We start from the raw sequence: 11763 nt of genomic DNA on the forward strand, positions 1-11763 counted from the left end.
TCCTCATTTCCATTATTAAAAAAATATCGTCTATGTATCTAGCATAGAAAAAGATCATGCTAGATACACATGACATATATATATATATATGTATATATATATGGAAAACAAGTAATGGTACCCGCGCTAGTCCCACTATTTCTCACAAAAGTCCTTATTAAAAAGAGTGTCAAATATTTTTCAGAAGGAACACAGTCTCTTCTTCTACACCACTTTTCCCTCTTTCCAGGGCGGCTGCTCTTTTCCAGTGGGCTAGTCCAATTTAGCCCTGTTCATGTACAAATCTGGAAAAAAGGGTGAAAAGAGCGCCTCCTAGTGTAGTATTTAGTGTAATCAAAAGACACTTCCACCAATTTTACAACACCCCAAGTCGTGAAGGTGTACCATTTATGGTGGTATCCAACCACCTTGTGTATCACGTTTCTGTTTGTCGCTTTCAAGCCACACTCAGTCAGCAGAGGGAGCCTCCTCAGCCTAGAGATCAACAGTGATGTCCCTTTATACAGCACAGGGAAAGGACAAAAAGGGAGAGATCCTAGTGCAATAATATCATAAAATGAATTTATTTAATCAAAAGACAATGAAATGCCCGTACAAGATATAAAACAAATGAAGCTTATCTGTAAATTGCTTATCGTCCACAAGCAAGTATTGGATTCATAGGGTAACCTCCACGGTGTACCCCTCTGCCCAACGCGTTTCGTCCGTTTTAATATCCTCCCTCTGCTGACTGAGTGTGGCTTGAAAGCGACAAACAGAAACGTGATACACAAGGTGGTTGGATACCACCATAAATGGTACACCTTCACGACTTGGGGTGTTGTAAAATTGGTGGAAGTGTCTTTTGATTACACTAAATACTACACTAGGAGGCGCTCTTTTCACCCTTTTTTCCATATATATATATATATATATATATATATATATATATATATATATATTTATATATATATATACTGTATACAGGGAATCCGCATGCAATTCAATTTGCTCATCCAGGTGTTGCTCACTCCAAGGCACAAGACCACAAAACACTATTTTTGATGGAAGGCACTCACCATTTTGCAGATAAAAACTCAACTTTTATTTAATCAATTAAAATATTGAACTTGGTCAACGTTTCGGTCTGCATCTCAGACCTTTTTCAAGACAATCAGCCAGACAAACATAAGATCCTTCTCCAACAGAGACCTAATTGAGACTGGCCCCTCAGCAGGTTTTTATACACACCCATACAGGAAGTTGCTCTTTTCCACCAATGAGTTTAATTTAACTTAAACAGTGTACAAACGTATCAAATGATATCATTACACATCTCTAACCATAGGGGTCAAGCAAGCCACCACAGCCCCAATAATAAGCTAATGAGGGTATGGATAAATGAGACCAAAAGCACACTGTAAAACGCTGTATACACAGACCTGGCGTGCGTTCCAACCCTGTGGAACGCACCGCCATCTTGTTTCCGTCTGTAATAGAATGAATGAGCCAGATCGTTTTTACACACACTTCTCACAGATCAGTGTGTGGTGTCTGTCATAAAAGCCATGGCAAGTTATATGAGATACATCGATGATAATGATGATGATGATGATGATGTTTTTATTGTGTGGGTCGGTACTCTGGTTGAACTCAGGGATATGATCCAGTATCTCAACCTACTGGACTCCCCAATCAGATTTACCTTGCATATTGATTCCAAAGAGATTAATTTTCTAGACGTTACAGTCTTCAGACAAACCAGGGGATTTGGCTATAGACTTTATAGAAAGGCAACCGATCGCAATTCATTATTGTTTGCGACGAGTCATCATTCAGAGAGATTGAAGGAGGGACAGCCTATCTCACAGTTTCTATGGGTTTTCCGTAATAACTCGGATCCCGAAACAGCTGAGAGACAGATTATCGAAATGACCGGGAGGTTCCTGGCTCGTGGTTATGATGAAGCTGTGGTTGATCGATGCCTGACAAAAGCGAGACCAAGTGAAGACCAAAAAAGTCCCTTTTGATGGCACACGGATGATCTATTCGACAACCTACAATACGGCTTCGCATAAACTACAGAAATCGATTCATAAGTCAAGGTCAATCTTCACCAGAGACCCCACGTTGGACACAATCAATAGTACACCTCCTATGATCTCCTATAAGAGAGGTCCTAACCTTAAACAGCTTCTAATGAGGTCCACGATGTTGACCTCATGTGGTAACAGCGATTGGATGCAGTCTGCAAGAAAAGGATGTTTCCGTTGTGCAGATTGTATGACGTGTAGGTCGATGATGGCTGGTACTACCTTTGCACACCCTCATACCAACCAAAGGATCAGCATACGCCACAGGGTGTCATGTAAGTCGACTTTCATCATCTACTTCCTGGTCTGCCCCTGTGGCCTTTATTATATCAGCCTTACAACAAGGACATTTCGTGAGAGAATGGCCAACCATAGGCATTTGATCAGGGAGGCATTCGAGAAAAAAACCTCGGACAAACCGGTGGCTCGCCACTTTTTTCAAAAAGGACACTCCTCTGCTAGCCTAAAAAGCATGATTATAGATCATATTCTACCTCCAATATGTGGAGGGGATCGGGAGAGACTCTTGAAACAGAGGGAACTCAAGTGGATCCAACAGCTGGACACATGCTCAAGGGACTCAACGAGCATGCATCGTTCAATGTATTCCTGTGATTACTGGACTCTGATGGACACTAGCCATTTATACAATATCAGGACATTCAATGATTGATAATTCCGCGTTCTTATTTTTATACCATTCTAAAAAAAAAATTGGTATGGGATCAGTGGAGCAGGGAGAGAAGCACAGTAATGGTTTCCCTCTTTGAAGAATTGTTGCAAACAACTTCTGGGTATAGATACCCTGGGGTTGATTTCATGTTTTATGTATGTTTGTGTTTTGTCTGTGTATTATTGAACTAAAAGAATGTGATGCTTCGGATTCACGTTGATAGTGGGGGTGGTACAGCCTGAAAAATGACATTTGGGGGCCATTGAACATGTTTGATACTAATTTCAATGCATTTGGATGCATTTCTGTTAAAAATCGCATGCGATGCGATTTTTTTTTTTACTATGCGATGGACATCGTGGGAGCCGTGATTGTACACAAGTACCCACCAATGTTTTTGGGCCACATACATGTTAAGCTGCTAGAAAGAATGTTAACGTGCTGATCAATATCAGCAGTTGTGGAACTACAAGGCCCAGCATTATGACCAATTTGAAAGTAGGAGCAGGCAATTTTTTTTGTCTGACCTTGCTGGGCTATGTAGTTCCACAGCATGTTCCATTGCCATGTATGTTTAAGATTGCATGTGGTCACACTTACCAGCTCTAGGTGGCATCGCCGGCCTATCGGTATCCGCGACGTGCAGGCCAGGCAGGACCTCAGGGGGTATGATTCTTTTTAGCTTGACCTCATAGGACGTGTAGCAGACAGTGGTGGGGCTTCCTCCGCCAGTCATGGTGGCCTCCTCCAACTCCATAGCCATTTTACTTTTGAGGTGTCTCTTTATGTCTTTGAACCTCTTCTTGACGTTTCTGACCAGGTGCTTGTGGTGACTTACAGCGTGGGTGATGTCCTTCCACATAGCCCTTTTACGCTGTGCAGTGGTCTTGTGGTGGCTTTTCCCCAGTAACCGGTCAAACAGGGGTATGATAGCCCAGCATTCTCCTTGTAGGAGAATCTCACATTTCTGCCACATTTTGTGCGGCCAGCTTCAACCTCCTCCTCAATTTCTACTCCAGACATGTACCCCTCCTCCATGCCAGTGTCTTCCTCCTCACGTCCATCTTCCTTCACCTCTGACATGTGGCCCTCCTGCAGCTGCTCTGGGGTATGAAATAGGTCCTGGGTATAGGATGGGGATGCCAGCAGATCCTTTACCTCCTCCTGCTGGGGCTGGTCTGGCAGGGCCTGGTATGGGGCTGGCCTTGCTGTGGCCATGTTGCCTGCCACACTGCTGCCACTCCCTGTAATGGAGGACGACCTCAGCAGTCCTCTGCTGCCTCTCCCACTTGGCTGGCTGCTGCCACTGCTCCCTCTGCCACCAACACCTCTTCCTCTGCTCACACTGCCACTGCTCCTCTCCATGCTCCTTACTTCCTATCAAAGAGTGAAATGGCGCCACTGCCCCTTTATATATGGGGTGTGATGCATAATGGAGGGGACCTAGGTGGGCCAATAGGTTAGGGGGTTCTTAGTCATGCGGAGACAGTCTTGTAAATCGCACTCCGGTTGGTCCAAAACTCGCACATGACCGGCGGAAGAAATAGCACTTTTATGTGTCATAAAATCGCACCACTTCGCCGCAAATCGCACTACATCGCACTTTTCAGCCTCCAAAGCGCGTCCCATTAAATATGCGATTTATTACTAAAATTGCGATTTCAGAAAGTGCGATGAGCGGCGATGTGGAGCGAGATATAAAAAATGCGCTTTTATCTCATCCCATAGAATGTCACCCATGGTTTCCAGTCTGACAGATCCTAACAGAAACTCATGTTGACATTTTCATGTGTCAACCTTTTGTCAGTTTTGACCTTTGCGTTTCAACATTTTGTCAATGTCGACCTTTTGTAAGGTCAACTCTGAGTACAGGAAAAGCTTTGAGACAAACACTTAAGTGCGAAGTGCAATGACTCAATGTGACATTTATTCCACAAGTGGACATAAGCATAGGCGAATCTAGAATTATGGTAATGGGTGGTCCCAGATCTAGACATAATAGCAGGGGGACCTTTGCGTGGCGTAGCCGCGAGGAAAAAGGGGGCGTGGCTTCATGGGAAGGACACATTGTGCCACACATTATGATGCCCATTACATATTTGCCACATAAGTGCTGCTTACCTACGTGCTCATTGGTAGGGGGTTCTTGCTTGATGGCACCATAGTACCCAATACACATGATGCCGCACACCATAGTACCCATTACATATGATGCCGCACACCATAGTACCCATTACACATGATGCCACGCACCATAGTACCCATTACACATGATGCTGCACACATAATGCCCATTACACATTAAGCCACACATTGTGCGTAATGCCCCCACATACCGCCACTTGTAGTGTCCCTTAAGCAATGCCCCCAAAAGTGCCACTTACTGTAAATATTTATATGAGCCTTCGCTGCTGCTGCAGGGAGAGATGGAGAGCGGTGCAGCTGCTTCTATGGGGAGAGGAGCAGAGCACAGCGCAGAGCACGCTCCCACTCCCCTCCTGGTGTCCCCTCTAGCCGAGTGGACAATTCAAATGTTGTGCGCGCTGTTGTTGTGCGTGACGTCGGGGGAGCAGCCGGGCACCGGCACCACATGATTAAAGGGGGGCGTGCTAAGGTGAAAGCGGGGAGAATAATTGGAGCGGAAGCTGCAGGGGTGACAGTCATTGACAGCTGGGCAGAGAGCAGGTCACGGCTGTTTGAAATAATACCCCTTTCACAACAGAAAATGCAGGGATTTACCCGGGAATATGGTCCCAGGATCATGCAGGGACATTCCCTGCATTTTCTGGTGTGAGGGGGAGAGACAACCACTCCCCTCTCCCTATCCCCCTTTAACCAACTGACCCATTTACATCTGACCAGTATCATATTGAAGAACTTTTGAGTTGGCTTTGAATGATTTTGGTCCCGTGAAACTGGGCTATTTGGTTCCAAAGAAATCTGCCCTCAAAGAACATAAACAGTCATGAAATTACATTTAAGAAATGAAAAAAAAAAACGGTTTAACCTCAATATCCCTAGAACCAATAAACCCATATGTATCCAGCCTGGTATCAGATTGAAGGCCCATGGATTTGGGTTCGACTGAGATCAACCTCGAGCTTCAGTGATGCCGAAGGGGGAACTGACAGCCGTTGAACTGGGTGGTTGTCGGAACTAGCGGGTCCCATGTTATCCTATAGGGAAAACGTTCCAGCTTTGCCTGGCAGTATCTCCGGTTCCCAGGGGGCTAGAGACACGGGGCTGGGCTTGTTGGAAAGCCCCTGACCTCTACTACTAATGGGCTAATGGGTGGTCCTGTGCACCCCCGGACCACCCCCTAGATTCGCCTATGGACATAAGACCTCTAGAGATGTATTGACCCATACCATATGTATAGCTTCCTCAGCTATCTGATTATTGTAGGTGCAGGGATTGGGAGCAAATGGAAATTTCCACCATGTCTAATAAATGCTCGATTGGAGATATGTCATTCAAACATGCTGACCATTCTTCTGAACTAACAAGAATGTTCCTCAAAACAATAATGTACCAATAACATGGCACATTATCTTGCTGAACAATCTGTGGGAATGCATGAAGGCTGTAATTGGTCACCAGGTAATAAAGCACAGCTGGTACGTGCCAATGACCAATGGACCTAACCCTTGCCATGTGAGCACACCCCACACCATTTTGAAATCTGCACGGTGCCTTGTTGCTTTGGTGTACATGGCCTCATGTTACAGCAGCATCACCTACCATAACTTTTACATGCTGCTATCCCATGGCTTTAGGAACATCAGTGTACAGAGAGTTATAGTGCTTGATAAAAAGTGGCATGCAAAGCAGAGGTTTGCTACTTGGCATGTTCAAAAATCCCGAAAAACTTTTACAGTGCATTCCCGACACAAAGGCGCTGTTGCAATCAAGACAAACGGTATCATAAATGTATTGGGAAAGTACTGGACATCCCAGAGATGGTCCATGTTATGAGCACATAATGGGCTCATCCCTAAAGTTTTGTGTACACAGATGCTTCCTCATTGACACTGGAGGCCATATTCATGGATACAAATAGAGCTTAAAGGGGAGCTGGTAAAACCAATAACAGACTTATACAACCAGTCACTAGCTACTGGAGTAATCCCAGAGGAAAACAGCAAATGTAGTCCCACTTCACAAAAGTGAAAGCAAGGAAGAGGTAAGCAACTATCAACCAGTGAGCCTTACATAAGGAAATTGATGGAAACACTCATAAAACAAAGAGTTGTAGAATATCTCAAGGCCAGCAACTTACAGGATCTTACAGCATGGGTTTACTGGGGGAAGATCATGTCAAACAAATCTTATTGACTTTTTTGACTGGGTGACTAAGCAATAGATCAAGGTGGGGCTGTAGATGTAGCTTATCTAGACTTTAGTAAGGCTTTTGACATGGTCCCACATTGCAGACTGTTAAATAAACTTGAAAGTTTGGGATTGAATTCTAAGATAGTTGAATGGATGAGAGCTTGGTTGCAGAAAACAGAGAGTTGTAGTAAACGGAGTACAGTCACAGGAGGGAAAGGTTACAAGTGGAGTACCCCAGGGATCTTTACATGGACCGGTGCTTTTTCATATCTTTATTGGTGGTATTGCAAATGGAATAGAGGGTAAAATGTGCCTTTTTGCAGATGACACAAAGGTATGCAACAGGGTAGACACACCAGGAGGGGTAAAACAAATGATTGATGATCTATGTAGATTAGAGGAATGTTCAAGAGAATGGCAACTGCAGTTTAATGCCAAAAAATGCTAAATCATGCACTTGGGTCTCAGAAATCCAAAGACTCAATATAGTATAAATGGCACTATAATGGAAACTACAGAGGAAGAGAGGGATCTAGGTGTCACTATTTCAGGGGACTTAAAAGCAGGTAGGCAATGTAACAAAGCAATGAAGAAGGCAAGTCAGATGCTTGGTTGCATAGGGAGAGGTATCAGCAGTAGAAAGAAAGAAGTAATAATGCCACTGTATAGGTCATTGGTACGACCTCACCTAGAGTATTGTGTTCAGTTCTGGAGGCCATATCTCCAGAAGGATATAAATACATTAGAAACTTTACAAATAAGGACACCTAAAATGGTGCATGGCCTACATCACAAAATGTACCAGGAAAGACTAAAAGATCTTAATATGTATAGTTTAGAGCAGAGAAGGGAAAGGGGGGACATGATAGAAACTTTCAAATATATCAAGGGTTTTAACAAGGTACAGGTGGGAGACATTATTCACAGGAAGAGGAGCAGCCGAACACGAGGATATGCACTGAAACTAGAGGGAGGAAGATTCAGGGGAAATTTGAGGAAGAATTACTTCACAGAAAGAGTAGTGAATAAGTGCAATAGCCTCCCATCAGAGGTGGTAGAGGCAAATACAGTAGAACAATGTAATCATGCTTGGGATAGGCATATTGATATCCTTACAAAGAAATAAGGATCAAATATGGTTTGAGGTAACAGGTTTTCAAAAGGGGCAGACTAGATGGGCCAAGTGGTTCTTATCTGCTGTCAAATTATATTTTTCTATGTTTCTATTCAGAAGGAAAATCTACACCTGCAATTTTTATGATGTTGGTGTAACCCAAAACCATGACTACTGTTTAGAATGGTCACAGTTGTTCCTACACTGACTGTTGGCCTTATCAGGGATGACTGGCTCTTGCAATACTAGGCTTCACCTACAATAGCGATGTCTGAAGGGGCAATTAGGTCTGCCCCAGCTCCGGTGCCACTAGGTCTTACAGGGGACAAAGAGCCTTAGAGAAAGTACAAAAGGAGAACTAACTAAAGTAATCCTAAACAAGATAATGGAAACAAAAGGGAGTGGCCAGACTGCCGCAAAAAGTAAGCGATCTAATCGCACAAGCAACCTAGTCACAGAAAAAAGGCTAAAGCGACCGAGTTGCATACACAATGAAACTGACAAGACAAAGCATAGCAATACACACAACAGATAAACACTCCACACAGAATACAAAATAATACCGCTAAGAGGGAGAAGCCCTTATGGCACCAGAACTTAGTATAGCGCAGAGTGTGGCGCAATGTATATATATATTTACTGTATATATATCCTGAGGCATGCTCCACAAACAAGAGATGGCACACCAGAGAGCATGATCTAACATGAAGCAGAATAACAGAGTATATAAAGAACCAGGCTTCCAGAAGGAAAACTCATGGACACCTGAAGAAACCAGGAGCTGATAGATGAATCTCCAGGATAGCTGACACTAGCCCAGCCGGGACTGAGTGGAGCAGAGAGGAGGCATGCTAGACACCTAATGGAAGCTGTAAGTTGGCTGTATGCAAGTAGAAACAGGCCTGGAACATAAGACACAAGTTGGATCGAACTGACCAGACTGCTGGAAGCAGAAAGCTAGACGCTAGTAACTGGAAGCAGTGAACTAGAAGCTATAGTCGGCATCAGCGTCTGGGTCTGAAGTGAGTATAAAGGGAGCAAGCACCAATCAGCACTGCTGAAATGGCACAAGCCTCCTGAAGCACAGAATACCTGCAGGTTAGCTAATTAGCCAACAGCCTTGTGTGCAAAACATCGCACAGGATTGAGCTGCACAGACTCACCACAGGAGGCCACAAGAGAATCCCATACCAATATCATACTAATATGATAAAGCAATCTTTAAAGTGCACTAATATGCAGTTTTCAAGGAAAAACACTGAATAAATGTCAGATGTTGCTGAAAACATACACATTCCCATGGGAAACAACTGTAAAAGTATTTAATTTAAACCAATGTGGATAAATAAGAAGGTAATGGAAGAAATGGGAGGGGAGAAGCGAGCATTTAAATTGTTTAAGTCTTATGGTAATAAGGAGTCCTTTCATATCTCCAAGGAATGTCATAAAACATACAAAAAGGAAATCAGATTGGCTTTACAAAAAGCAAATGGCAAGAGAAAGTAAGACAAAAAAACCTTAAAAAGGGTTTTAAGTATATAAATCGAAAAATAATAATAAAGAAAGACAATATACGACCCCTAAGAAGTGACACATGAAGTTTTATTAAAGATTATAAGGAAAAAGAAGAGTTATTGAACACTTTGTTTTCTTCAGTGTTTACCAGAGAGGAACACATAGTAAGAATATTGCATAAAAATAGAAAATGCTAACATACCTTTATTTAGTATTTGGTTGATGGAGGAATAAGTCTGAAAACAATTAAGCACAATTAAGTTAAATTAAGCTTCAGGTCCAGGTGACATACACCCAGGGCTTCTTATGGAGCTAAACTCAGAAATAGCTAGGCCATTATACTTCAATTTCATCAGGTTCAGTAAAAAGGGGCTAGTGAATACCAGATGTGGTGCCATTGTTTAAAAAGGGAAGTAAAACAAAATCAGGGAAATATAGACCTTTAATCAATATTAGGGAAAATACTTGAGGATATATTAAGGGAAAGTATTCAGGGACACTTGTTGTGCAATAATATTATTAATGGGAACCAGCATGGATTTGTGAGGGATAAGTCATGTCATACTAATCTAGTTAGCTTCTAATGAGGAAGGAAGTAGGAACTTAGACCATGACAGCAGTGGTGTAGCTAGGTTCCATGGTGCCTGGAGCAAGGGCATGTTTTGCGCCCCCTCCCCCCCCCCCCGATTTGTAGTAGGTGGGACCCTTGCGTGGCGAAAAGAGTGCACGGCCTAACATTATACCACGCACCGTAATGCCCTTTGCACATTTTAGCGAATTTTGTAATACCCATTACACATAAAGCCAAATGCTGTAATGCCCATTACACATACCTGCGGCGCTGAGTATAAAGCTGGCGGCGGTGGGGGGTCCCTTCAGTGAATAAGAAATCACTAGCGCTATGCTTGGCGAATCTCAGCCAATCAGCGTGCGCCGTGCGGCCAGTGTTTTCAAAACAGAAGCGCTTCCCGCGCCGCCGCATAGCGCTAGTGATTTCTTATTCACTGAAGTGAACCCCACCGCCGCCAGCTTTATACTCAGCGCTGCAGGTACCAGCGCTGCAAGGACACCACTGCAGGGCAGGCTCCTGTCAGTAGCCGGCATTCACCCCATTTGCACGGGGGGCGAGAGGCGAACTGCCGCCCTCCGGTGGCCGGCACTCTAGGCAAATGCCTAGAACTGCCTAGTGGTGGCGCCGGCCCTGGTAGGAAGTATGTACCATTCCTGTTTTACTAATGCCGCTAGAGGAGTATCCGTGTTAATTCACAAAAATGTCTCATTTATATGTCAGAAGCAAGAAATAGATGATATGGGAAGATATGTGTTCCTGCGGGGACAATTAAATAAAATGCGTATATGTATATTGGCGGTGTATATTCCGCCACCCTTCCAGTATGATGTATTGAAGAAGGCAGCGGAGTTTGCAGCCGGGTCCGAAGGTGCAGTGGTCATATGTCTGGGAGATTTTAACAAAGTCCTGAATCCCAACCTTGATAGGTGGAGGAAAGGGAATCCAAGTAAGACCATAGGAAACAAAGGGTTACAACATTTTATAGAAGATATAGGATGGAAGGACTGGTGGAGAGAAAAGAATCCCAAAACGAATACATATTCGTGTTATTCACATTCATATGACTCGCTGTCCTGGATAGACATGGCTTTTATGGATCCAATATTATTCTCCCAGGTGGAACAGGTGGAATATACTGTATGCCCCGAGGAATCTCTGACCACGCTCCCATTCTGATCCATATTAAAGAACAACGTGAGATAGGGATTAGAATATGGAAATGTCATCCATCAGGGCTGGATCAGGTGGGGGCTGGGTCGGAGGTGATAGGGGATTGGGATGTATATTATACAAATAATGAAGGGTCAGCAAACCCTGAGGTAGTTTGGGATGCTGGTAAAGCAAACATAAGGGGGTCATTAATTAAAAGAATTGCACAAATAAAAAGGTGGGCCAGGGAAAAAAATGTGGAGGCACAAATGGTCAGTAAAATTATGGAAAGGAAGTACTGGCAAGATAGAACAGAAGAGGCCAAAGGTGAATGGCT

This window comes from Crinia signifera, chromosome 3 (genome assembly GCF_055691185.1).
Source record: "Crinia signifera chromosome 3, ASM5569118v1, whole genome shotgun sequence".
NCBI classification, from domain to species: domain Eukaryota; kingdom Metazoa; phylum Chordata; class Amphibia; order Anura; family Myobatrachidae; genus Crinia; species Crinia signifera.